The sequence below is a fragment of the Triturus cristatus genome, chromosome 1_2 (genome assembly GCF_964204655.1).
Source record: "Triturus cristatus chromosome 1_2, aTriCri1.1, whole genome shotgun sequence".
Classification (NCBI taxonomy): domain Eukaryota; kingdom Metazoa; phylum Chordata; class Amphibia; order Caudata; family Salamandridae; genus Triturus; species Triturus cristatus.
Genome location: NC_140580.1, coordinates 40,433,342 through 40,458,387, shown reverse-complemented (window position 1 = coordinate 40,458,387; position 25,046 = coordinate 40,433,342). Strand labels below are relative to the sequence as shown.

Genomic DNA, 25,046 nt, shown 5'->3' with positions numbered 1-25,046 from the left:
AAACAAGCATCCTAGGACCGGTTTCAGGCTTTCAGACCTCATCAGTCAGGATAGCTTGATGCCAGTGGCATGGAGCGCATGGGACCCACGTCTGGGTAGGAAGCTTGTTTCCAGTCCAGGGAGGACCTTGCTTGGCAGTTGGGGCTGGACTGTTCCCATGAGGCCCAGGGTCAAGACTGATTTGCATATGGACAGGTCTAAACTGGGGTGGCATGGTGAGCAAAAGAATGATGGATTTAACCCAGATCTCTTGACTGGGGGTGAATGTTTTGATTTGTTCTGCATTCCGTCCATCAATTGTGTGTCTTTTGCAAATAATGAAAGCCACAGTCATTGATATAAAGCTGAGATAGTGAACGCTGACATTCTTCTGGAAAGACATTTGGGATGCACTGAAATCTGCTGCAAAAGGTTCCTCAAACAGATGTAGGTGATCCAAAAACCACCCCTTGCATGACTATGTCGGGTCTATGAGGATCATTCTTATTTCAACTGTCTCAGAGTATAACTTTCCGTACAAAGGAAAATATGGAGTGGAAAGAAACACCATACCAGTTGAACAAAGGGCTTGGAGTTGGTGTGGTGGTACCGGTCAGCTACACTACTGCATTTTCTGGTTCTTGCCGATCCAAAGATACATATTTGTGGGTCACCCACCAACTGAAAATGTCTACAGCATTTGACAACCCATTTCTGATGCGTTTCAAAGTGACCTCCGAAAAGTATTTGTTTCCACGCTCTGAAAAACCTACTGCACAGCTGTATCAACTACAACTTAGTTAGGAACCAGTGCCATACCACTTGAGCTTTCCTCGCAAAAACCTCAGATCTTGTTCCTCCCTTCTCCCAGAGAAAGTACCTGGTGGGTGTAATATCTGTATCAACACTGCACTTCCTGTTACTACGAGTAGAAGCTGATGGGCATCCACCCCCACTCCAATGATTCTTGTTGTGGATTTGAAAAAAGGAATGATACTGCCAGCTGGGGGCATGTGTTTAAAGATTTCAGAAGGGTAGGAATTGGGAAAACCTCTGTATTGGATTAGAACACTGCATCTCCACCAGACAACTAGGTTAAGGACAGGCCAAATTATAAATAAAGCTTTAGACTAAAGGGGAGAATCCAGCAGGGGTGTCCATCATCCTCCTTGTAAATTTTTCCAGTGGTTATGAAGCCCAGGGTGAAAGCCTTCAGAACAATGGGAAAATTAACTGGAATAATAAACAAGGGTGTGATGCATGTTGAGTCGCGTACATTATTGCTCGTGCAAATCTGAAAAAAATAAGAAACAATGTGGCGCCGCACACAATGCAACTTCCCGGTCAGATGGAGATTTGAGTGGGAGTTTCCAATTATGAACTCTATAATTGCTCAGCCCAATTGCAAAAGCCACCACGTGGTTTGTGAGAACAAGAAACAAGGGTACCCTACTCACTTGGAGCCTGGTCAGTTAATCTAGAGAGAAAACAATGGCTCCTGTGGAAAAATTAAATAAATATTTGATAGCAAAAAGCACAATGGCAGTATATAAGGTTAAGAATGGTGTCAGAAAGAAAGTTTGCTATACATATTAGACAATACATGATAATATTGTTTTATATTTTTAGATAGGCAACAGATAAACAGTGTATAGATACACAATTAAATACAATAACAGACTTAATAATTAATCGTAAAAAAGATCATGAAAAGGGTCTCTTCAGGACCTTAAGATCTAGGGACACCTGAATGGCTGTATGCACCGCCTGATGCGGAAAGAACAGTGACACCATGAGTATAGTGAAAGAAAAAGAACTCACAGGGTACCCGTCCGGGTGAACTAATAAGGGTGACGTCAGGCAGTGAAATCGGGGAACTAATATTGGATCTCCGTTGCATTCACAGATGCAGCCGGGTGCAGAGGTCAAAATCGGAGTGTGGCTCAATGAGTGTAAATGGAGACTAGGGGTGCTTGAGGCCACACTGCTTCAAGGTAGGTAAATCGGTTTCAGGGGCAAGCTTTGGGAGTTAGGTCAAACACAGGGGGGCCCACTAAGTAGCACCAAACATACACCACCAGTGGCACAGGGGCGGGTGGGTGCAGGGTTCAATTTCCACATCAGGCACTCAATGCTTTTCACTGGAGATTCTTCTTTGTGTTAACAGGCTGCAGGCTTCAAACCGGAGGGTGCAGGCAGAAAACCAGCGACAGCACAAGTAATTTGGGATGTTGTGGGCAACTGTTGGGCAAGCTCCCCAAAGTCCAGGCGTTGCGTGTGCATGGGTGCCTTTAGAGGTCAGATTTCTTCTTACTGGGACGGTAGCGGTTGGGGGGACCCTTCGGATTCACATAGCAGGCACCGTAGTGGAGTTCAGCCAACACTGGATTCGAGGTCAGGATCGCCGGGAAGACTTCACTGGACAGGTGGACCAATCAGACTGAGGCCATGGGCGTCGGGTGCAGAGTGGGCAGGACTCGCGGTTTCAGATGGCACAGGAATCCTTTCAGTTGATTTCTTCTGGACAGGTCCGCTGTCTATAGGAGATTGGAGTCTTTTTCAAAGGCAGCAGTCCTCCCAGGGTTATCAAGGGTCTCTGGCAGCAAGACATGTTGCTGTTTCATTGCAGGCTCTTCAAAGCTGGAAACAGGCCGGCAGGGCTGGGGCCGAGGCAGTCGTCTTCAGGTGTCTCTGCAGTGTTGGCTTCAGGGACGTCTTCTTTCTTCTTAGGTTGTCTCAGATCTAGTTTTCAAGTCTGGGGGGCCACCTAAACACAAACATTTCGGGGCGTTTTAGGAGAGTAGCAGGTAGAGCCAATGGGCACCTTACCTGGGGTGACTACATCCTCAATTATACCTCCCTCCTGTGGAAGGGGGCATAGACCTAGTCCTGATTTGAGGGGTCACCCCATCTTCATGATGGGACTGAAAGAGGCAGCGCAGATTCTTTTTGGGGGTCAAAAAACGACAGACAAGGGCCTCAAATATGCCATGTTGTTCCTGGCTCGTCTTCGGATAGAGGCCGGGGGGAAACCAGATTCTTTGAGACTCCGGAAGATGCTACCGATTGGCTTGATGGATGGAAAGACTCAGCTGAACGCGGCTCCCAGAGAGGCTAGGAGGTACCAGGGTCCTGGTCCCATGTGACTTGTGTGGCGGGGTTCTGGCGGTAGGGTGTGCAACATCACACAAACACGAGACCGAGCGACTCAGGAGGTAGCATTTTACATTGCGTATAGGGGGAGGGGGGGAGTTGGGAGGGGTTCAAGAGCAGTTACTTGTTTTTAGGGAATCTTCCAGGCATCGCAGTCCAACAATGCAGACGCAAAGGTAACACGTAAACACCCATGAGTACTCAATGGGATAAAGAGTTTAAGGTAATGAGCTGGAATGTAAATGGTTTGGGGGACAAGGTAAAGAGAACCATAGTACTACAATACATTAAGAGGCATGCCCTCAAAGTGGTGAGGCATCTCGTGGGGAATACGTGCAAATCCCTCACTAGGTGGGATACAACCTTGTGGCACATTCCGGCTCTATTTCAGGCTCGAGGGGAACGGGTATATTACTTTGGAGCTCTTTCCTCCTGATGATCAAGTCCACCTGGGTAGACACTGGGGGGAGATATGTGGGCATCTCGGGACAATGGGAAGGGAAGGTGCTTACCCTCATTTCGGTTTATGTGCCGCTGGGCCTTCAGAAATTAACCTTTAAAGACCCGGCGCCATTTTGTTGACAGTACCAGAGGGACTTCTTATAGTGGGTGGGGACCTGAATGCAGTAGGTGAATGGCATCAAAGACGGGAGTCCCCCAAGAGAACTTCGCCCCTCCATTAGCTGGCTACCGGATTTTATAGGGGCTATGGGATTACAGGATTTATGGCGCTCATTTCACCCTACCACCACCCAATACACTTACCACTCAGGTGCCCATGCCAGCCAGTCACGAATAGATTATTTACTAGCCACTTCAGACCACTTGACACATGTACGGGAGGTATCTCCGATCATTCCCCGCTGTGGGCACATATTGTGGTTGGCCACCAAAGAGTGGGAAGAGTAGCTCCCATCAACCCTTGGCACCATCGTAACCCGGTGGTACGTGAGGCACTACATGCTGCAATTAAACACTACTTTCTAGAAAACGTGGGCTCTGTAGGAGAGTAGGGTCTGCAATCCTATGATCACCCAGATTTTTTGCTTTTGCTTCATTGGTTTACGACTTTCCCTGGCTGTGGGCCTGCCAATCAGACCCACAGCCTAGCTGTTCTCTCTCGAAATTAACACACTTGTACACTAGGTGCATCCACTAATTGGAACTGGGCCGCCTTGTCAGTCCCTGTATCAGCATACCACAGGTATCCAGGGCATCGGTGTACCCAGGGCCTACCAGGGGCTGCAGCATGTATTATGCCACCCCTGGATGGCCGCCCAAATCTGACACAACTGGCTGCACGACAGCTGGGGCAAAGTGGTGTAATCACCCGTTGCTGTAGGTGTAGTATTCCTATACCTAACCCTAGAATGGACACATGGATTCCTATCAGTCACTCCTATGGTAGGCCTTATCAATCCTGAAGGCAGAGTGCGGGGAATCATGTGGGATGGTGCTCTGGCGCGAGCTGAGCCCGTCGACGGCTTACGGTACCAAGTCCTAATAGCCGTTCCATGGTGACGCGTGCCAACTACTTTAAAATGCATTATAATCCTTGGGTTATTTGCTAACTTTGGCATCGCATCACCCACACATGTCGAGTAAGGTGTCATACGAATGGGAATACGAACCCCTCGCCAATTCTGGCGACGGGGTTAGCATTCCCCCCTTTTAGAGGGGCACGACATGGAAGTAACCTTGAACCCCGGTGAAAAGTTGACTCCAGCCTCAGCATCACAAAATGGATGCTGCCACCAGACACAAGTTTGACCTCCTGCTGCTGGGAGACCTTCCAGCGGAGGGAGCTTGGACAAAGGGTTCCTGTCGAGGGCGGTGTTAGCACCATCCCAGACAGGGTTTGTGTATCCCAGGTAGGCAGGGCTGAAAGGAAGGTGATTGCAAGTGGCACCCCGGTGCTCACTGTTCATAGCCCGGCTCAAACCAGTTTCGGGGGCACCCCAGCCCCTGAGCTGGGGCGAAGCCGGACAAAGGATAGGGGTGTAACCACCCCCCTCCTGGCCCCACCCATAGGTAGGACCTAGTCACGGGCCAGCCCCTTTTCCTAGAATAAAGGTAGGAGCGAGTCCCCTTCCCAAATTGGATAATTCTGAATCTTGAACTACTTTCCACGAAAGGAACTCTTGACTATTTCTGAAGACTCTCCCTAGTGCCTAAGGAGTAGCCCCCCTGCACCAGCAGGCACCACCTAAGCGCTTGCGGTTTGCTGTACGTCTCTCCCACGGATCAAGACTGCCCAGCTCGACGAGACCCGGGTTCCCTGCCATCTCTGACCTCTACCTACATCGTCAGCCCAGCTGAGAGTCGTAGGTGTGACGAGACCTGCGGGACAGGCCATCTTCAGAACCTGCACGACGCCTATCTAGCACGCCCACCGAGGGACCCTCGAGTGAGTGTAACTAGGGTTTGAGAAGCCCTAACCCTGAGCAGCTCCAGCACCGAAGTCTGCCTCCCCAGCATCCACGAGATCTGCGTGGGGGCCCTTCCGCTCCTCGCTGTTCACCGCGTTGTCCAGCCACTCGCCGACCGGCTTGTGGCCCTCTTCACGACGCACCACGACAGTCCTTCATCACTGGTCTGGTTGCTCCAGACTGGCTCTTGCTCCCCTTCAACAGAGGGGTACCTCGGACCCTCCTGGTCCACTCCAGACGCCATCTTGACTCCACCGCGTGGGTTTGCCACTGCCAAGACCTGCTGCCCCACTCCTGGGCCCAGCATCGTCGACAGCAGACACCTTCGTGGGACAGCTCGCCCTCCATCCTGGTCGCCGCCGCGCCTCCTGGTCCGAGGAACAGCCGAGTCCGACGTCATCCACTCACCTGGTCGAGGTGACTTCAGCCGGTACCTTCCTGGTACCCACACGATCGCTGGCTAGCGGTTGAGAACTGAGTCCCCTCTGCTTTCAGGTTTCCTTCATCACCGATCCAGGCTTGGATCTCACTGAACATCGACACTGGTCGCCTGCCAGCAACTTCTTCTTTCAGGCTCCTGAGACTACAACGAGGACTCCCGACATCTTGCCGAACCTCACGCAGCCGCAGCCTCTGGGCTAGGTAACTCGAGCATTTCGGTGCTCCATCACAGGTTCGCTCTACAAGTGTCCAGTTCCTTTTTCGTTTAGTCCCACTGATCGGATCACTCCGGAATCAGTAACTCCAGACTCGAACCATTCGCATTTCACTGTTAGAGTAGATGGTTTCTCGTGCCCCTCGGGCATTTGTGTAAATTGTGCAACTTAAGTATTTTCATAAGAGTTTTGTAGTGTGCTTAGCTCCCTGACTCATAAAGAGCCAGGGTAGTCTTGTTATAAATAAATATCCTTTATTTTCATAACAACTTGTGTGGTGTCCTTTCACGTGGTGTTCAAGGGGTAAATGTGGTGGTAAAACAGCTGGCTTAACACGCCCTCTAGAGTTTAGCCTAAAGACTGCTCGTATCCACGCTACTAGGATAGCTGGTCTATAAGGTTGACTTACAACCAATCATCAATAAGGGTCGTTTGGAATGATACACAGTGATCACTAGAATAGTGAGCACTACATATCAGGCCAACTTCTCACAGGCTCGGTGAGCTCTCATCAAACACTATGGGAAGCATTCAAGGCTGTAGTTAGGGGCCAGGCCCTTTCCCAAATAGCGGGGGTGAGGAAGGAAAAGGTCAGGGAGGAGGAAGAACTAGAGTCGGAGATCTTTCGGCTGGAAGAATTGACGGAGGGACCCAACCCAGACACCTTACATGCCCTACACCTTAAAAGACGCTAGGAAGGATATATGATCAAGGGGACAAGACCGGGAAGTTGATTGCATGGTTAGACAAGCAAACATTGGCTAGCAGACTTGTGTCAGAACTTATTGACGAAGCCGACCGTACGATCACAGATCCCCAGGACATAACACGTTTGCCACCCATTTTGAAAAGATATATTCCTCCCAGAATCCCTACACAACGCAAGACTCTCTCGATCTCCTATGGGACATTACTCTACCTAAACTTTCAGCATCAGAGCTGGAGTATCTAGAGGGGGCGCTCACGGCAGATGAGGTGGCACAAGCAGTTAGGGGGCTTAGGTCCGGGAAAGCATCAGGGCCCAACGGCCTCCCGATTGAATTATATAAACTCGGGACAGATAGCCTTGCCACCCACCTGTGTAAAATGTTTGCGGAGAGTAAAGAACTCGGGGAGCTGCCCCATGACCAAAGGATAGCCACCCTAGTAATGATCCACAAAGAAAGCAAACCCCGGACAGCCTGTTCTTCCTACAGGCCAATTTCCCTATTGAATGCCAAACCTAAAATCTTAGCTAAACTCCTTGCTAACAGACTGATCAAAGTCATTAATAATTTGGTACACCCAGATCAATCTGGCTTCATGCCCCAGCGCAACACAGCACTAAATCTTCGTACGGTACACGGTGTGATAGGAAGGGCGGCAACCATACAAGAAGAGGCGGTATCGGTATCACTAGACGCATCCATGGCATTCGATATGCTCGAATGGCCATATTTATTTGCGATTCTTGAGAAAATGGGCTTTGGGTCCCACTTCATCCAGTGGGTAAGACTCCTATTCGAAACCTCTAGCTCAGATAGTTGTAAACAACAAAAAGTCTGAAGTGTTTTGACTTAACAGGGGGACCAGTCCACAGGGATGCCCGCTCTCTCCCCTCCTTTTTGCCCTAGCCCTGTAACCCCTTGCATCCTGGGTGTGCAGAGACCCAGTGATTCGAGGTTTTAAATGGGCTGAAACGTGAGGGGACCGCATCTCCTTGTATGCGGACGACATTCTATTGTTTTTAACGTCCTCAAAGGCCTCCATCACGGCAGTACTTGATATCTTTGCCATATTTGGAAGACACTCAGGGTATTCAATCAACTGGGTCAAATCAGTCTTGTACGTCCTCAAGGGGCCCCTCGCAGGCCTTCCCAGGAATTGCCCGCTACAGATCTCCACACAGGGCTTCAAATACCTAGGTATCTATATCACCTCTGATCCCGCAGACAGATTTGCCAAAAACCTACTCCCACCTTTACAGAGACTGAAGAAGGACTCGGAGCGTTGGATGACGCTTCCACTCTCGATGCTGGGCAAAGCATCTTTATTCAAAATGACGTCTTTACACCGGTTCCTATATGCCCTACAAAATTAATTGGACATGGTACCCACAAGCTACTTTAAATAAATTGAAAGTTTACAACGCCGCCTACTCTGGACGGGAAGCTGCGGATAGCGCTCCATAAGCTAAATCTCACCTGGTACGATGGGGGCATTGCCCTCCCCGATCTCAAAAAATATTACTGGGCAGCCCATTTGGCAGCCATCAACCATAGCACCTATAGGCAGGCGGATGATCCGGGCTATGCGATGGATCACTGGGTACTCCGGGAGGGAACTACCAACGTGCGCTCTATTCAAGCACCGGAAAGGACCGCCTCACTGGACCAACTAAGCACTCGGTGCAGGTTTGGCAGGCAGCCAACAAAAGTTTGGGATGGGACCGTAGGGTGACTCTGGCCACTCCCTTATGGGGCTCGGACCAGCTGGGGAATCTATGGTCATCTAAATGTTTTGACAAATGGGACCTTATATATATCAAAAATAGGTGATGTATGGGTAAAGAGTGAAGTCAAAGCATTTTCAGTCCTGCAACAGGAATACGATCTTGCTCCCACAGAATATTTCAGACACTTGCAGATCCGGCACGCGGTACAATCCTGTCTTCAGACGTCCCCCCGGACTCTTCACCCCTTGAGGATAGACTCCTTGATGGATATTTACCAACGAAGGCCATATCACTCACCTACAAAAAGTTAGTAAACCACACTGGAGATCCCCTGCTGAAACTGCGGGAAAAGTGATGGTATAATTTTAGACAATGAAGACTGGGTAATAGCACTAGCCTCACCACGGGAGGTGACCATCGCAGCTAGATTGAGATTGGTACAACTTAAAATCTTACACCGAATCTACATTACGGGGTCCTGTATGGTGCTAATGGGAAGAGCAACGGATGGCAAATGCAGAAGGGTGTGTGGAAGTGAAGGCACATTCCTCCATATACTGTGGGAGTGCACGTATATACAGAGGTATTGGAAGAAGATACACGAGGTGATGGGCGAGGTTTTAACACATGCACTCCCCCTGGAGGCCAAGAGGTGTCTCCTGAATGTGTGGGAACCCACGGATCTAAATCATACACGTATCACCTGGGTCACATTGGGATTAATGATCGCAAAACATAATATAGCACAGAAATCGTGGGCAGCACAGGCACCTGCGGTGCCCGCATTGAAGACAGATATGGATTGGTGCATGCAACGTGAAAAGTATGTATATGTGGCCAGGGAATGCCCTACAAAATGGTCCCGCATTTGGTCTGACTGGAATGAACACAGAGGGAACATCTGTACTCTGCCATTACTACCAACTCACGATGAATCAATCTAGATATGATACATGTTACCGATTGTTTTAAAATGTGCACTCTTATCTGATCAAACTATATCATGAAAAGAAATGTGAATGTACTGTGATTTGCCTTGCTACGTTTATTCCTACTGTTAATAAAAAGAACTATAAAAAAAAAGATTGGGACTGAAAGATGTGCTTCACCTCGCTTCCTCCCCTTACAGGTGGAGTTGGCAGAGGTGGGAACCCCAATTGAGCCGCAGCTGATGTAGTAGTGGCCATTGCCCCGGAAGTTAAATGGCAGAGCAGTCTATTGAGAGACAGCGGATGGACATGCGGCTACTTGTGGTCATGCAACATTAAGCTGTGTCCAGTGCGACTTGCAGTTTTTGCTGCAATTGATAAACTCTGTCTTTCCTAGATCTTTGTGGAGACTCTTCAAAGAGCACATCAAGTTGACTGATGTTTCAATAAAGACAACAGTCCAGAAAGCGACTGCAATATAAACTGACAACTGGAGTTGTCTTTTGTCTTCTCCTGTATTGTGTTCTTCCCTTGCAGTCATTAGTAGAAGCCAGTAGTACAGAGCTGTTCCATAGACTATGTGATACAGGGTTTGCAGAGGATTCTTACCCTCAACTATTGTTATTGTGAATTTTTTCACTTATTGTTACTTTGTTTAAATGATTACAGTCAGGTTATTCAATCAATTTTAAACATTTAACTTGACATTTTTAGCCAATTTTTGTAATTTGCACACAAGTATTAACATACTGCTCCAGCAGCAATTTCAAGACATTGTACTATTGCTTATATTTAATCCCCAAATATTCCTCCTGAATACATGAACAAGGATGAGGCAAACTTGAACAAACCTATGTCAGAATATTATCCAGCATTAGAGAAAGGCTGCAAGCCACAAACTGCTTCCCCTAAAATGATTATGTAAAATCCTAATAGTTTCCTTGAAGACCCCCTGCCTGCTAAACAAGACACAAACTAGATTGTTCTGACAAGATGACTGATAAGCTCACTAATTCTACTGTGGGTAAAGTTTTTGTGCAAATATTTCTTCTAATAAAATTGAATAAATTCAAATTTGCTTCTGCATGTTTGGTGTAATACAGGAAGAATACGATACAGGACTTCTCAACCCCATACATGGCTGCTCCTTTGACCCAATCCACCATAAAGATAGCATCTTTGCGTTTAAAGCTCAGAATGTGTGATTATCAGTGGGTGAGGATGGCCATCGGATGGAGGTTTCTGTGTAAGGGTGTGGTGTGCTCTTTAGACTACAAGGGACGCAGGTGAGTCGACAGGATCCAGGAGTGGATTCACTCCCCAAGGAAGCGCCCAGACAGGAGTGTTTCACCTCCTTGAGAAATCCTATTAGGGGGATATTGTTCTGGCGAGCTCTGCCTTCTGCATCTTCACCATCGTCAGACAGGGATTTAGAGGTGCTCCTGGGTGGTTCCATCGTCGTGCGGAAGGCCTTGACGGGAGCCTTCCTGTTCAGATATCCATCAGCTTCAATGAGTCTTTACATGGTGTTCCACAAGGCTTGACAACATCAAATCTCATCTTTCCAATTTTGGCTTAGAGTGTGAGGCGCATGCGGTCAATGGCTCGCAGAATCACGGCAGTGTCAGAAGCTTGTGAAGCTGTACCATAATCCCCTGGTCCATCCTCAGAATACAAGACTGGCTGTACGGCGATAGAAAGCTTCATGTACTTCTGCGTTTTAGGCTGGTTGAGGGATCAGGTGGGTTTGACCTCTGCCAACCTAGGTGGTGCTGAGTTTGCAGGGGCTTAGATCCATCTAGGATACCCCACTTCCTCAAAATTAACTGTGCTCTATTTAGCCAAGCAGCAGGGCTACATGTACCTTACATCTCTCAAGAAGGGGTCAGAGAGAAGGCCCCCCACAGTGAGTAAGGCGTGCCCTGCATACCCATGCTCCACAGCCAGTGTTGCCAGTACAGTGTAAAATGATTTGTCAATGTCCAGCTGGGTCACCACTTTTAAAACCTAATCCTAACATACATTTCCCAGTAGTCAGTGCAATGGGTGCCCCCAATCCAATGATTCTACTTGCCTCCAACTGGTTGTGCGACACCAGTGACTTTGTACTGTATCCAAACTGGACATAAGTAATAGGACCCCTTGCTCATCACTGGATTTTAGGAACTGTTCAAGTAACTTCATAGGGGAGTTCAGATTTGGCCACACAGAGTTTAGTTTTCTTAGGTCCTGGAAACTCAGTCACTGAGGATTCAGCCCACTGACCAATTCAGTGTGTCTTCTGCTGATCTGGGTCCAGAGTTCACATCTGTATCCCTTGCATAAACCTCAAAACTTTGCAAGAAAAAGGTGTTAAGTAAACCTAGATAATGCCCAACAGACCCACGTCGATCGAAGTGTGCCACAGGCCCTTAAAACAAATCTAGCAGCTAAGAACCGTATTTAACTCATCACACAGACCAAGAAGGTGCTATTTCACCATATCTGTTTCCCTGGTATGTAAAGTAATATTTTTTTCTCTAAAGTAAAAAGAACTGAATTTGAGCGCTAGTTTCTTATCCCTACTATTAACTAGAGTACCCCTTGATTACACAACCTCGCTTCCGAAACATAGTTAAGTGCCTAACAGTAATACTTTTTCATCCAATTGCAGCGCAAAAGTATTATGGCCATGGGGTAAAATAAGTAAACGGGACATGATAGTGGTCAATCACCTACAATTTCAAGACTCCAAGAAAATACTTCACTCCAATACTAGACCTATATCACCTTAACAGATATTTGAGAAGCTCATTACAAGCTTAGAATATTACAGAAAATTATGCACTACAGGAAGGAGGTGGATTTTGAATCATGAACCTAAAGGATGCGTATTTTCATCCCAGTGCATGAAAAGCACAAGAAAAATCCGTGTTTTGCTGCACGTGGTAAACACTGACAGGGACTAAATCTTGTGGCACATCTACACATAAAACAAACACTACTTAAGCAAACAGTTGATAAAGTGGGAATCTTTACCAGACAACTATGTATGCAATCAGTTCACACGTTACCTAGGCCTACCTTAAAATCACTTCTGGTACGAGTCGCACTTAGCTTGCTTGTGCAGTCAGTGACCAAGATCTGGGAACCTACCATGTAAAATGTCCTTGTCTGGGGCCTATTGGAAAACAAATTGCTATAAGTGCTTAAAGTACATCCTGATCTCACTAGTACTTCCCCTTGCCCATCTCCCTTTTCCTGTGCATTTATATGCACCCTTTCTGGGTCACACTCCCTGATTCACGCTAGACTACAAAGGCCATCCACTGATTTCATAAGAGAAATGCATGGATCATTAATCAAGGCTCAACAGAAGGGTATATTGGAGCAGTCACTGCTGGAACCAGGCGGACATCATGGGAAAAATTCCACAGTTTACAAAGTACAAGACTGGCCGGTACTAGAGATAAAAAGAAAGGAGTGAAACTGCCACGGCTGGTCTAAACACAGCAGATGGGGAGGGAGGACAGAGCCTGGTGCAATATGCTGGAGGATGTTTAACTTAATTTCTCTGTGTGTGCCGCAGAGTAAATGGTAACCACTTTGCACCTGAGTCTCTAAACACAAGCCCTAGTGCTAGCTAGATGAAAGTGTTTCCCCCGCACCAAAAGAGGCGGGAAAGGCATTGCACTGGCCACTCGAGATCACAAGCTCAGAAGTATAGCTCTGCAATGCAACAGAAAATGGCGGCAACAAGCCTTGAGAACATCCAGAAGGCACCACAAACCTATAAAGGCCCCCATGGAGGACAGGATCCCAGAACCTGAGACAGGAAAGGTGGCTGGAACCTCGGCCAAGTTTCTGCAAGTAGATAGATGTGAGCTCAGTGCCAGAGGATCCCTAAAGACAAGAGACTGTGGGGCCACGGTGTGGGTGGAGCATGTCTGTGTCTCCTGATGGCTGGAGCACAAGTGGACACCAAAATGTGGAGGCAAGAAAGGCAAGTCCTGAAGGAGGGAGCCACGGTAGAATCCACTGGGGAGGCTGCAGTGACCAGATGGGAGAAAGGTGAGCAGATGAATTGGAGGCCTTTGTTCCTGTGTCAATGAATCACAAACATGCCAAGAGAGCAAGGTTCCTGGGCCGCAACTAATGCACCACTACACAGCAAAGTTTTAACCAAGGCCCTGAAAGAATCCGTAGTGACCCCGTGCTAGACCTGAGGGAGAAGTTGCAGCATAGGAAACTCAAGTGAAAGGTGGAGACATGTTTCCTATTGATGCACAGCTTGCTGAGACCTAAAAGCCATGATCACACAGCAGCAGAGACCCCCCCCCCCCTTATTCTTCTGGACATTTATGTAATAGAGGTAGCCTGTGGTGAGATGCAAGACAACTCATCACAACATTACTGCCTCAACTTGGAGAATCCTGTGAGACGGCTAAAAATAAGATTAAAATAGCATTCCCTGCATACTCTCCTACTACCAAGCGTCCCATCTCCTTATCCTAAACGAGTGGTGGTATGGGGATAGGAGCGATCCGGCGTATGCGGTCGAGCATCGGCTCATGGATCCATATACATTGCACACGATCTTGTACGCGGCTCCCCTACGCTTGGTGCTGCCGTCGGTGACCCGTGTTATTTTTCAAATCTGGAGACAGGCTCTGAGGCGGATGGGCTGGTGGAATAGGCTGACGTTGGAGACCCCATTGTGGCATAATGGTCGCCTGCCCCAATTGGCGGCGTTGTCGGGCTTCGTGGGCTGGGACCGCATCGGTATATCCACGCTTGGGGACGTTGTGCAGGCGTAACATTAAAGTCTTTCCAGTGCCTGCGGGGTGAGTTCGGCATGCCTTCATTGCAGTTTCTTAAATATTTACAGCAGTTCCGGCACGCTATCACTCCATATTTAGAGGGCTTAGATATAATAGCTGAGTTCAACCCGCTGGAAGCCAAGGTCTCTATGGGGGACCTTCAGGAGCGCAAGATCTCTCGGATATATCAGGCCTTGGTCATTCATGGGGCCCCTATCTTGCAGACTCTTAGGGACCGGTGGGTGGAGGACGTAGGTTCACTGGACGAAACAGACTGGATGGAGGCGCTGGCGTCACCCCGTGGGGCGGCAGTTGCAGCAGTTGCGGTGCGCCTACGCCGGATACAATTTAAATTTTTCCACAGGGTATATTATACTAGGCAACGGCTTTGGCGGTCGGGCCTGATAGCCTCTCCAGAGTGTCTCTGCTGTGGCCATGCCGAGGGAACCTTCCTACACACGGTGTGGTCTTGCCAGGGCCTCTCCCGCTTCTGGGGGGGGGGGGGTCCTTGGGTGTCTCGTGGAAGTGCTGGGTTGGGACATACCCTCAGACCCCAGATTGTTTCTTCTCCATGTGATGGACGACATTGGGGGTAACATATATAAGAGCCATTTGTTATTATTAGCGCTGATACTGGCCAAAAGAGATGTGACCAGGTCATGGAAGGCGCCGGTTGCCCCTTCAGCTAATGTATGGAAGAGGGGCCTGGACTTCAACATGGGTCTAGCTCTCCCGGTGTTTAAGGCCAGGGGATGCCCCCACAAGCACTATAAAATCTGGAAGCGCTGGGCAGACTACAGAGGGATATGGGCGGCGGATGGGCGGGACGAACAGCGGGTGTGAGTGGTCCGAGGTGGAATGTAACCCGAGCGAAAAAATGAAGGCGGTGGTTCAGATGTGCGAATGGGTGGAGAGGATTTTATTCCATTGGCAGTCATGGGCAGGTTAGCGGTCGGGGGGAGGGATCCGGGAGTTGGGGGGGGAACCACAGACTTAGTAGGGCTGTATTTGGTTTGAAATGCCCTGCATTATTTTAGTATAAAGGATAAATGTCAAGACGTTTTAATGTGATATTGATTTGGCAGTACTCTCTGGGTTACAGAGACCTGCATGATACGTGTTCTTGATCAATAAAATAGGTTTTCACAAAAAAAAAAATGGCATTCCCTGAAGTGGTAAGGAAGCTTGGAAAATGCTATACTGCACAGAAAAAGCCCAATGATAATATGGGTCGCAATAGAAATAAGAAAAAGACCACCATCAAAGATATGCTACAGCAGGTACTGGCTAAGAAAATGGAGGGACTGTACTGCCAGGTAAAGCATAGAGAAAGACGGCTAAAGCCACAGAAAACTCTTGACAGATGAGAAGGTGACCATGGGCTTCTGGCGCAATTTTTTTTAAACATAAAAGCTCTAATAGAGATCAAGAGGGGACCTTAAACACAAATTGAGAGGTAAAGATGGAGATTAGTTGAGACATCTCTAGAAAAGTAAGACTATAGATTGAGAACCCTAACTAGACGTGCAAGTTCTCATCCTACAAGAAAAGCGAAAAGACCTTGAAAATAGGTCCAAGAGCAAAAACATATGAATCAGTGAGGCACCAAATAAAGTAGAAGAGAGAAACAGACCTGTTCAAAGCCATCCTGGCGTAGTTCAGTGGTTCACCTATGTGAGTTGATAGAACCTAAAACTAATACCCATCCTGGAATCTGTTCAGGCCTGCACTATTTTGATGAGAAGGGGCAGAGAATGCAGTGTCTAAGGAGGTGTGGGAATGCCTCCTACAATGGCAAATAATTACAGCTGTTTCAGGATAGATCATTGATCAGGTTGCACAAAAAGAGTTCATTCAGGACAGTGACTAACTTTTTGAGGGATCAAGGTATCGGATACAGATGGAAGTCATCAGTTTCACATTATGCTCACCTGGTGGGACAAACAATGGAGCATGAAGTCTTCTCTACAGTCTGTAACAGTCTTTGAGTCTTTGAGCACTGAGAGTGTCCTGCCAAACACAGCCAGGAACAGACCTGCTGGTCACTAAGGGCACAGTAGGGTATACCGTAGAGAGGCGATGATGAGGAAGCACACCAGTAACTGAGGAAACAATGGCAGGCCACAGCAACAATGAACACTTGCAGAAAGTTAACAAACGCAAGCCTCAGGAGGGGTCAGAAATCAGAGAAAGACTAATGAAGAGACTGCTTCAGAGATGTAGGGTACACCAGTGATGTCATTATGATGGAGAATATGGGGGCGGGGTAATTTGCTTTTCAGCTAGCATTTCCAAGCAGCAGGGAACATAGAATTCATCTTTAACATTTCCTTTTCCTCCACACAGGTTGACAAGGTCCACTATCACTTTTACATGAATGGGTGGGCAAGTGGGGAACTCACAATTGGGGAGTTGGGTAGTTGGGGGGAATGTTGGGGACTGTTCAATAACCGAGGATGAGGAGATTAGTTGGGGGAGGGAGGGGTTGGAGGAACATCATGGGTAAGGATGTCATCCCATATACCAGGCCTAAAACAAACATTGTAGAAGCCTGAGGCAGCGGATCTGAGCAACATGGGGAAGGATGTCATCCCATATACCAGGCCTAAAACAGACATTGTAGAAGCCTGAGGCAGCGGATATGAGCACCACCTTTCTGACACCGATGACAACATGGGGAAGGGATTCACAAGCACCTCCTGGATTAGCAGTTGGAGCCGGAGATTACTGGCTGCGATATTTGAAAACGGGCGGGGAGCGACAGAAAGTGGGAGGGATGGGAGAGAAAACAGCCAGAGGAAAAAAAATACGGCAAAGTAGGCATTGCTAGTATTTTCCATTCAGTATAATACAAAGACAAATCCTTCAGAATACTGTGAATGCTGTAAAATAGAACATGGTTAGACAATTTAAAATAATGGAGATGACTGCAATCCTCCTGAGTTAACTCGTACGAATGTTTGTGGTTGCCCATCATAAACAAAAGGATGAAAGACCTAAAGAATGTTCCTCGCCCATCGAAAATTGCAAAAATAGTTTTATTTACACTGTCTGTTGTAACCTGCAGCTTCCCAGCAGAGCGCAGTCCAGAGAGTGAGAGGAGTGGAGAGGAGAGAGGCGAAAGCATAGTCACGAAAAAGATGGAGGCAGGAAATTGCATCAGAAGCAGCGGAAGTTTGTTCCGGTGGTAGATGGTAGTGCTGTTGATGTGAAGGAAACGTAATAGGGAAGCGGGAAGGAAAACCCAACAAGAGGAATAGAAAGAAGATTGGGAATTGGGTGGTGTTTTATATCCCCGTGCTCGCCTTTGATAGCAACGGAGGGAGACTGGAATAGGTATGCTCCTCCTGTGACAGCACCTTTAAGCTTAAACTTTTTAATAGCAAATGCCTCGTTTGTTCTTCCGCCTTTCCTCCTCCCGGCGTGGTTTAAGGGAGCTGGTACATGAACGGCCATTCTAGATTTCGGACGTTATCAACCCGTCGGATGTGTAACTGTAGTCATGAAAACACTTCATAATGTCTTCTCGGGGAGAAAGACACTGACAATCTCTCATCGCGATCACTGGAAAAGCGAAAGTGATCGCGATGACACGCTAGGGATGCACGCGCAGCAGCGGGGGGAGGGGTATTGTGCTGAAGGCTGGAGCAGGAAAGGCAGATGGCTGGGCGAGGTGGGAGGGGGGAATGCGGGGAGCAGCTGTGCACGTGCACGCCATCGTACACTGTAGCTTGTCGCCAGCACAAAAATGTGGGTAGCATTTTCTAAACCCACCTACTAAATGTCTCGCCAGACCAGCGCATGCGCTGGGTCAGGCGAGACCTAAAAAGTACCTCAACTTAGTAAAGGAGTTACATAAAGAACAAGTTATGTACCTTTGGTAAAGCCTTATGTGGTAGAGACTAACTGCAGATTCCTTACCTTAAAATATTCCCCTGGCATAAAACTGGATCCAAAAAAACATGAGCAGTACACCTGCGTGCCAGCAGATGGCATCCAATCGCTCAGCATCTACATCATAGGCATCGTACGCGCTGGATGGGATTTGTGCAGTATCTGTATAGGCACCACCCCAGTGCACTGACCTAAGTATGCGACTATATCTGCGCTGAGCCATTTCAGTGTGCAGATTTTCAGGGCCCACAGAGACCTTTTGAGGTGATAAAGTCACTTGCAGAACGGGAAGAAAGGGATGTCCAGTAAGGACTCTTCGTCTGGGTAATATCTCTACCAGATGAGGAGTTACTGAAGGTAAGTACCTTGTGCATCTGATAGGGAATCTGCTGCTAGAGATACCCAAGCAACACTTCCCCAGAGGAGGGTCTTCAAGCCCTATTTAGACTAGAAAGTCGTGCCAATCCAAATAGACCTGACTTTCCAGGCAGCACCGCTTGGTGAATGTGTGCAGTGAAGCCCATGTTGCAGCCTGACAGATGTCTATAACCGGAACTCTGCGTGGAATGAGCACGAAAACACTCGGGGGTGGGGAAGGGGGGTCGGGGGGGTTGAATGTTAGCCAGCGCGTAGCAGATCTTAATGCAGAGCGCAATCCATAGGTAGAGGGCTCGTGTCTGCACAGACTTTCCTTTCTTGGCTCCGACTTAACCAACGAAGAGTTGATCGTCCACCCGGAACGGTAGTGTACAGTCAAGGTAGAAAGACAACGCTCTTTTTGAGTCCTGCCAGAGGAGTCTCTCCTCTTCCTTAGAGGGATGAGGCAGAGGGTAAAAGGTAGGCAAGGTGATGGGCTGGTCTGAGTGGGGTGACAACCTTCAGCAAGAAGGATGCTCGACTCTAAAGGACCAGTTTGTGTGGATAAAAACAGATGTATGGAGGCTGAGATGACAGCACCTGCTGTTCACTGATCCTCCAGGCAGATGCAATTGCCACTAGGAAGGCTGTCTTGATGGTGAGGAGCTTAAGAGGGCAGTTATGAAGTGATTAAAGTAAGCGCACATTAGAAAATCAAGAACCAAATTGAGGACCCATTGAGGCATACGTAGGGAGCTAGATGGAACATGTGCTGAAGACCTTTTAGGACCCTGCTTACAAGAGAGGACTAGAAAATGTAGAGTTGATCTGGCAGCCGCAGAAAGGCTAAAATAGCAGATAAATAACCTTTCAATGTGCCTAATGCAGAGCCCAGCTAAGGCAAGAATAAACAAAAGAACTTGTGAAAAGGGTGCAGATAAAGGGTCAACCTGTTTGTCTGTATACCAGGACGCAAACTTGCACCAATGGCTGGTGTTTACCGTCTACGGGGAGGGACACAAGCTGCCAAAACAACATTACAGACTTCAGGCGGAAGGTCAGAATTGGTCAACTGTCACCACTCAATCTCCACGAATAAAAGAGTGTTGACAGATTCAGGTGGAGAACCCCCCCCATACAGCTGCGACAGGAGATCCTCCCAAAGAGGCAGCCTGATCAGAGAGTCAATGGACATGCTCAACAGCTTGAGATAGCGGACTCTCAGGGCCCAGTCCAGAACAGCAAGGATGACTTGGGCCTGGTCATTTCTGCTCCCCTTGAGAACTCTGGGCAGGAGTGGTATTGGCAGAAAGGCGGACAGGAGGCCGGGGCTCCACTCGAGTTGAGAAACGTGTCAGAGCGAGAGCCACCTTGGAAACTCCAGTGCGGAAAACTGATATTGCGCCTGCTCTGCGGTTGCAAACATATCTAACCAGGGCTCTTCCCACAGCTGGAAGAGACTTTGCACACCCTCCGTTTGGAGATGCTCTTTTGATCTGCTAGACGTATTAGTGTCTGCTCTGGCATTCAGATAGACGGACAGTTGTTCAACCATCAGGGAATTGCCCTGACGATCCAGCCAGGTCTAGAGACGCAGGGCCTCTTCACAGAAGGTCCACGACTCTGCAACAGTTTGATGCAGTACCATATGGCGGTGGTGTTGTCCGTGAACACCTGCACTAGCCCTACCCTGATGGAGGGTAGAAAGGCTTTCAATGCCAAACTGGTCACTCAGAACCCCAAAAGGTTTATATGTGGTCCAGATTCCACCGGAAGTCAGGGTGCTTTGATCTCCACCTCTCCCAGTTGACTGCCCCACCCAGGAGTGACGCGTCACTAACGTCAGATCTCATTGGGGAAGGGAGAGGGGTCTGCCGCGGACCCAATTGCGGTTGGTTAGTCACTACTGCAGATCTTTTGCAGTGCTCTCCGAGATCTGGACAACGTCGGAAAGATTCCCCAGATGCTGCACCCACTGGAACTTCAGGTCCCACTGCAGAGCATGCATATGCCAACAAGCATGCTTCATAAGCAGAATGCAGGAAGCCATAAGGCTCAACAGCCTCAGAGTCCATCTCAATGACATCCAGGATACAGGCCAAACCTTCGGCATTATAGCCAGAATATCCGCTCAGAAGGGTAAGACCAAAACTGCACTGTGTCCGGACCAGCTCCGATGAAAGGGACCGTCTGAGAAGGGATCAGGTGTTACTTCGGCATGTTGATACTGTACCCCAGAGTGCAGATGGTCCAGCATAGTCTTGAGGTGGGAGACGACCGCCTGGGACAAGCCCACCTTTAACAGCCAGTCGTCGAGACAGGGGAAGACTGGCACCCTCTAATATCTGCAAATGAGCTCTAACCATCACCATCACCTTGGTGAACACCTAGGGGCGCTGGTAAGGACAAGAGGGAGCATGGCAAATTGAAGGTGCTTGTGGCCCACAATGAACTGCAGGTAACATCTGCGGGCAGAGGACGGGAATGAGGAAGTATGCATCCTGCAAGTCCAATGCTACCATCCATTCTCCCAGGACCAGGGCCGACAGAACCTGAGAAGAGCGAGCATTTTGAATTTCTCCTTTTTCAGAAAGAAATTGAGTGGCTCAAGTCTAGAACAGGACGAAAGCCTTTGTCCTTTTTGGGCATCGGAAAGTAGTGGGAATAAAAACCAAAACGTACTTACGATGCCAGCACTCTCTCTATGGCTCCCTTGGCCAACAGAGCATACACTTCCAGGCAGAGAAATGAGATGTGTTCCTCCACCTGCCTAGATAGGTCGGTTGGGCTCTGTGCATCCAAAAACCCTTGCGCTTGTCGGTCACGTTGACTGAGGGTGCAGAAACCGGGACAGCTGGGCCACTCTTAGACTGGACTTAAACAGGCCTTGGTTGCTGCAAGGGGTCAAGTACCCCGGGTATTAGTGCTGTGCAGCTCCCGTCGGTCCTGGTGTCCTCTCACTCGGTGGGGTGACCAATATGACCTTTTGGAAGCACAGGTACCTCTTCCTGGGTGGCTACTGCCTCAGGCTGGCCAGAGAGTGGCAACACAGTAAACTAGACCCTGCTTCTTCGGCGCATACGGACTGCAGGTGATTAGCTCCTCTACTCCAAGGAAGATTGCTGGCAATTTGTGAACGGCTGGTAGTCTACCGGGAATTTAGGTAGTTGCTCAGCTGCAGGAAGGGTCATTCAGTTATTGTCGAGACTGGAGCAGGCAGGCAGGGTTTGGCGCCAAACGTAGACAGCAGTCTTTCGTCTCTTGTTTTCGCACGGCTCTTTGTCCTCTTCTTCTACATCCATTAATTTTAAAGTTCCTGGCATCAGGGGTGCCTCCTAAATACTCAATTTAGGGGTGTTAAAGGGAGTGACAGGCAGTAGCCAATGGGCTACTTACCTTTAGGGTGACTACACCCTCTATAGGACCACTACCTGTGGGAAGTGGGTACAACCCTGACCCAGTGAGCCTAATTCTACCAAAAACCAAGATGGTGGTATTCTAGTTTTCGTGCTCACATCAGGAAAGAGCCCGATAGAGAACACGCCTCCTGATTAGCTAATTTCCCCGTTGGTTCTGGTGCCAAATGGGCCCGGGGCAGGAGGTGGCATTTCCTGTCTGGTAGAAGTCTGGGTCACATATCAAAGGCGACAGAAGTATTTGAAGCCTCCTGCCTTAATCTGCTGATTACTTAGCCATACTGCTTGGAGGAGGTGACAAAACCTCTGGCTGGAGCAGGCGCTTTTTCTGCCTTCAGAGAATGTGGGCGCTCACCTGCAGAGGGGCAGAAACCTCTCTGTGGTGGCAGGCTGGTCTACACCAGTCAGCCAGTACACTAGAGATTGGTAGGTTTTTTTAGGGGGCACCTCTAAGGTGCCCTCTGGTTGCATGCGTTAATAAATCCATCACTAGAATCCGTGTGGGCTTATTAATACGATATGTTGGATATCAAACCTCTTTAGAGTCCGTTTAAGCCGTCATATAGCTGGGAACTAGTAGCAATAATAATAATAATCCACATTTGTAAAGCGTGAACAATCACCCGTAAGGGTCTCTAGGCGCTGGGGGCCGTCAGGAAGATTAAGCAAACTATTTCCCAGAGTCACATGATGGTGGGCTAATCTTCCGCCGGCGCCAGGGATCGAACCGTGATCCCCAGCTTCCGGCGTCAGTCGCCCTGGCCACGACGCCACACCTCTTCCGTAATCACCAGTGCCCAGTACACATACTCAAGGTGGTTCCCCGTTCACTGGCAATGTCCAAGAATCGACAGGGACATCACAGGGGAATATCTGCTCATGCAGATATTTCCTCACGTGTAATATAATGCACCCTGTCTTAGGGCTGTAAGGCCTGCTGTAAGGGTGACTTACTTATATTGCATGCAGTGTCAGCAGGCATCACACACAAGAGGCGTGTCACGTTGTGTCTTCACTTTTCTTTGCACCATGTCACGCAGCCTGCAAAGGCTGTTTGCATGAGTGTGGTGAGGGGTCCCCTAGCGTGGCACAATACATGCTGCAACCCTTAAGGACCCTCTTTACCCTCCCTGCCCTAGCTACGAGGGGTACCATTTACTAGGAACTTACAGGGGATGCTAAAGGTATTGCCAATTGGGGGAGCAATTGTACAGTTTTAGGGAAAGATCTCGCACTGGGGACCTGGGATACAGGAACCCAGCACACTGCTGTCAAAAAGGGGCACTTACTAGAATAGTCACAATCGGGGAGGAATAGTCCCTTTGGACATTCTGGAGAAAACAGCGGTCTGATGTTATTGACCTCCAGTGGTGCAGATGATGACATATCCTGCCTCCACTGGGTGCCCATAATGGTCGAAGGGCAACCTAAAGGAACTTGGAGGCTATGGCTGGATGGGGTTTATAACTGTCAAGACATCTGGCATCCTGACCCATGAGACCAGTGAGTGCCGCGTCCTTGGACAAGCAAGGACTGAAGTTTGCTGGTCATGGTGACTGGGCAGTTGTAGAAACGGCTGAAAGCTACTTCTGTGGCCATGAAAGGAGCGGAAGGGGGACAGAGGTTGGCGAGGGGCTATGGGAAGGCCCAAGGACATGGCCGGAGCCCTGCTGTCCTTAAAGCGCTCCAGCACAGGGTTTGCCTCGTCTCCAAACAGATGGTAGCCATCAAAGGACATGTCCATGAGTGAGGTCTGGAAATCCCCAAAAAAGCCAGCCGTCCTCAGCCAGGTGTGGCGCTTTTAAGGCCACTGATGATTTAACTGCTCTGCCTAGCGAGTCATTTGTATCCAGCCCACAGCATATGGCGAACTTAGCTGCGTCTCTCCAGTCTGCAAAAGCTTAAGAGTATGGCTCGGCCCTCCTCTGAGACCATAGGCAGCACCTGTGCAACAGAGTCCCAGAGCGAGTGGGAGTATCCGCCCAAAAGTCACACAATGTTAACCGACCGCAGTACCAGGCTGGTGGAAGAGAACATCATCTTTTCCAAGGTATCCAGCCTCTTGGATTCCCTGTCAGGAGGAGTGGTAGGGAATGCACCAGGATTTACTTTGGAAGTGGAGGCTTAGACCACCAGGCTCTCCGGGGTGGGGTGCGTTGTGAGGAAATTGGGATTCCTTGGGGCGGAGTGATGGTAGCGAGCAATTGACCTATTCACAGGAGCTCCTGTGCAGGACTTGGACAAGGCCCAGAGTAGGATGTCCGTGAGTAAACAGGAGAAGCAGTTCAGATGTGGCAACTCCCGACTGAAGCATCTCGGTAAAGACGTGTCTTGAGAACCACAGTGGGTAGCTTAAGGTCAGCAACTCTCCTCACCACCGTAGCGCATGAGGCTCCTTCCTCCATAGACACGGTAGGAGGAGAAACCAAGCCAGTATCTGGGGAGGTATCCAGTCCAGTGGCATCTGCCAGATCCTCACACCAGATGTCTTCGGTGAAATCTAGGGGCTTGTATTCATCAGAGTCAAGTGGCCCCTCCCTGTCATCCGCAAGTGCAAGCCCAGAGGAATAGGGCCCAGGCAAGGATTTGGGTTGTCTCTCCCCAGTTGCGCCGGAATCTGCGTCGGACGGCACCCATCCGGCTCAGTATCTGAGTTGGGGATGAGGATGGGGACTCCACCACCAGCGTGCAGGGGTACTGCTTACAAACAAAAGTCCGGATCCAGCCTGACGCCTGGGGATCATTCTAACGTAAGAAAGCTGCAGCTAGAAATCTCTATCGGATAGGTACTGTAAAAAATGTAATTAGTGGAGCAATCAGCACCTTAGGCGAAAAGGTTGTGCAAGCACTATGTACATGTATTCGACAATGACTTTCAGGCAGAATGCACCCGAACGTATGTAAACATTTCTGGTAGGTGATAAAATCAAATTCTTTAACAATGTGATAAAGGATCCTCAAGACCACCTACAAAGTGCAAAACGGTCACATTGCACATCA

The 25,046-nt window shown here is 48.8% G+C and overlaps 1 protein-coding gene across 3 annotated transcripts in view; it reads right to left on the bottom strand.

Annotated features, from left to right (window-relative positions):
* The window catches only part of IPO9 (importin 9), a 595,516-nt gene that overhangs the window by 268,499 nt on the left and 301,971 nt on the right, over positions 1-25,046 (bottom strand). The window lies entirely within an intron of this gene.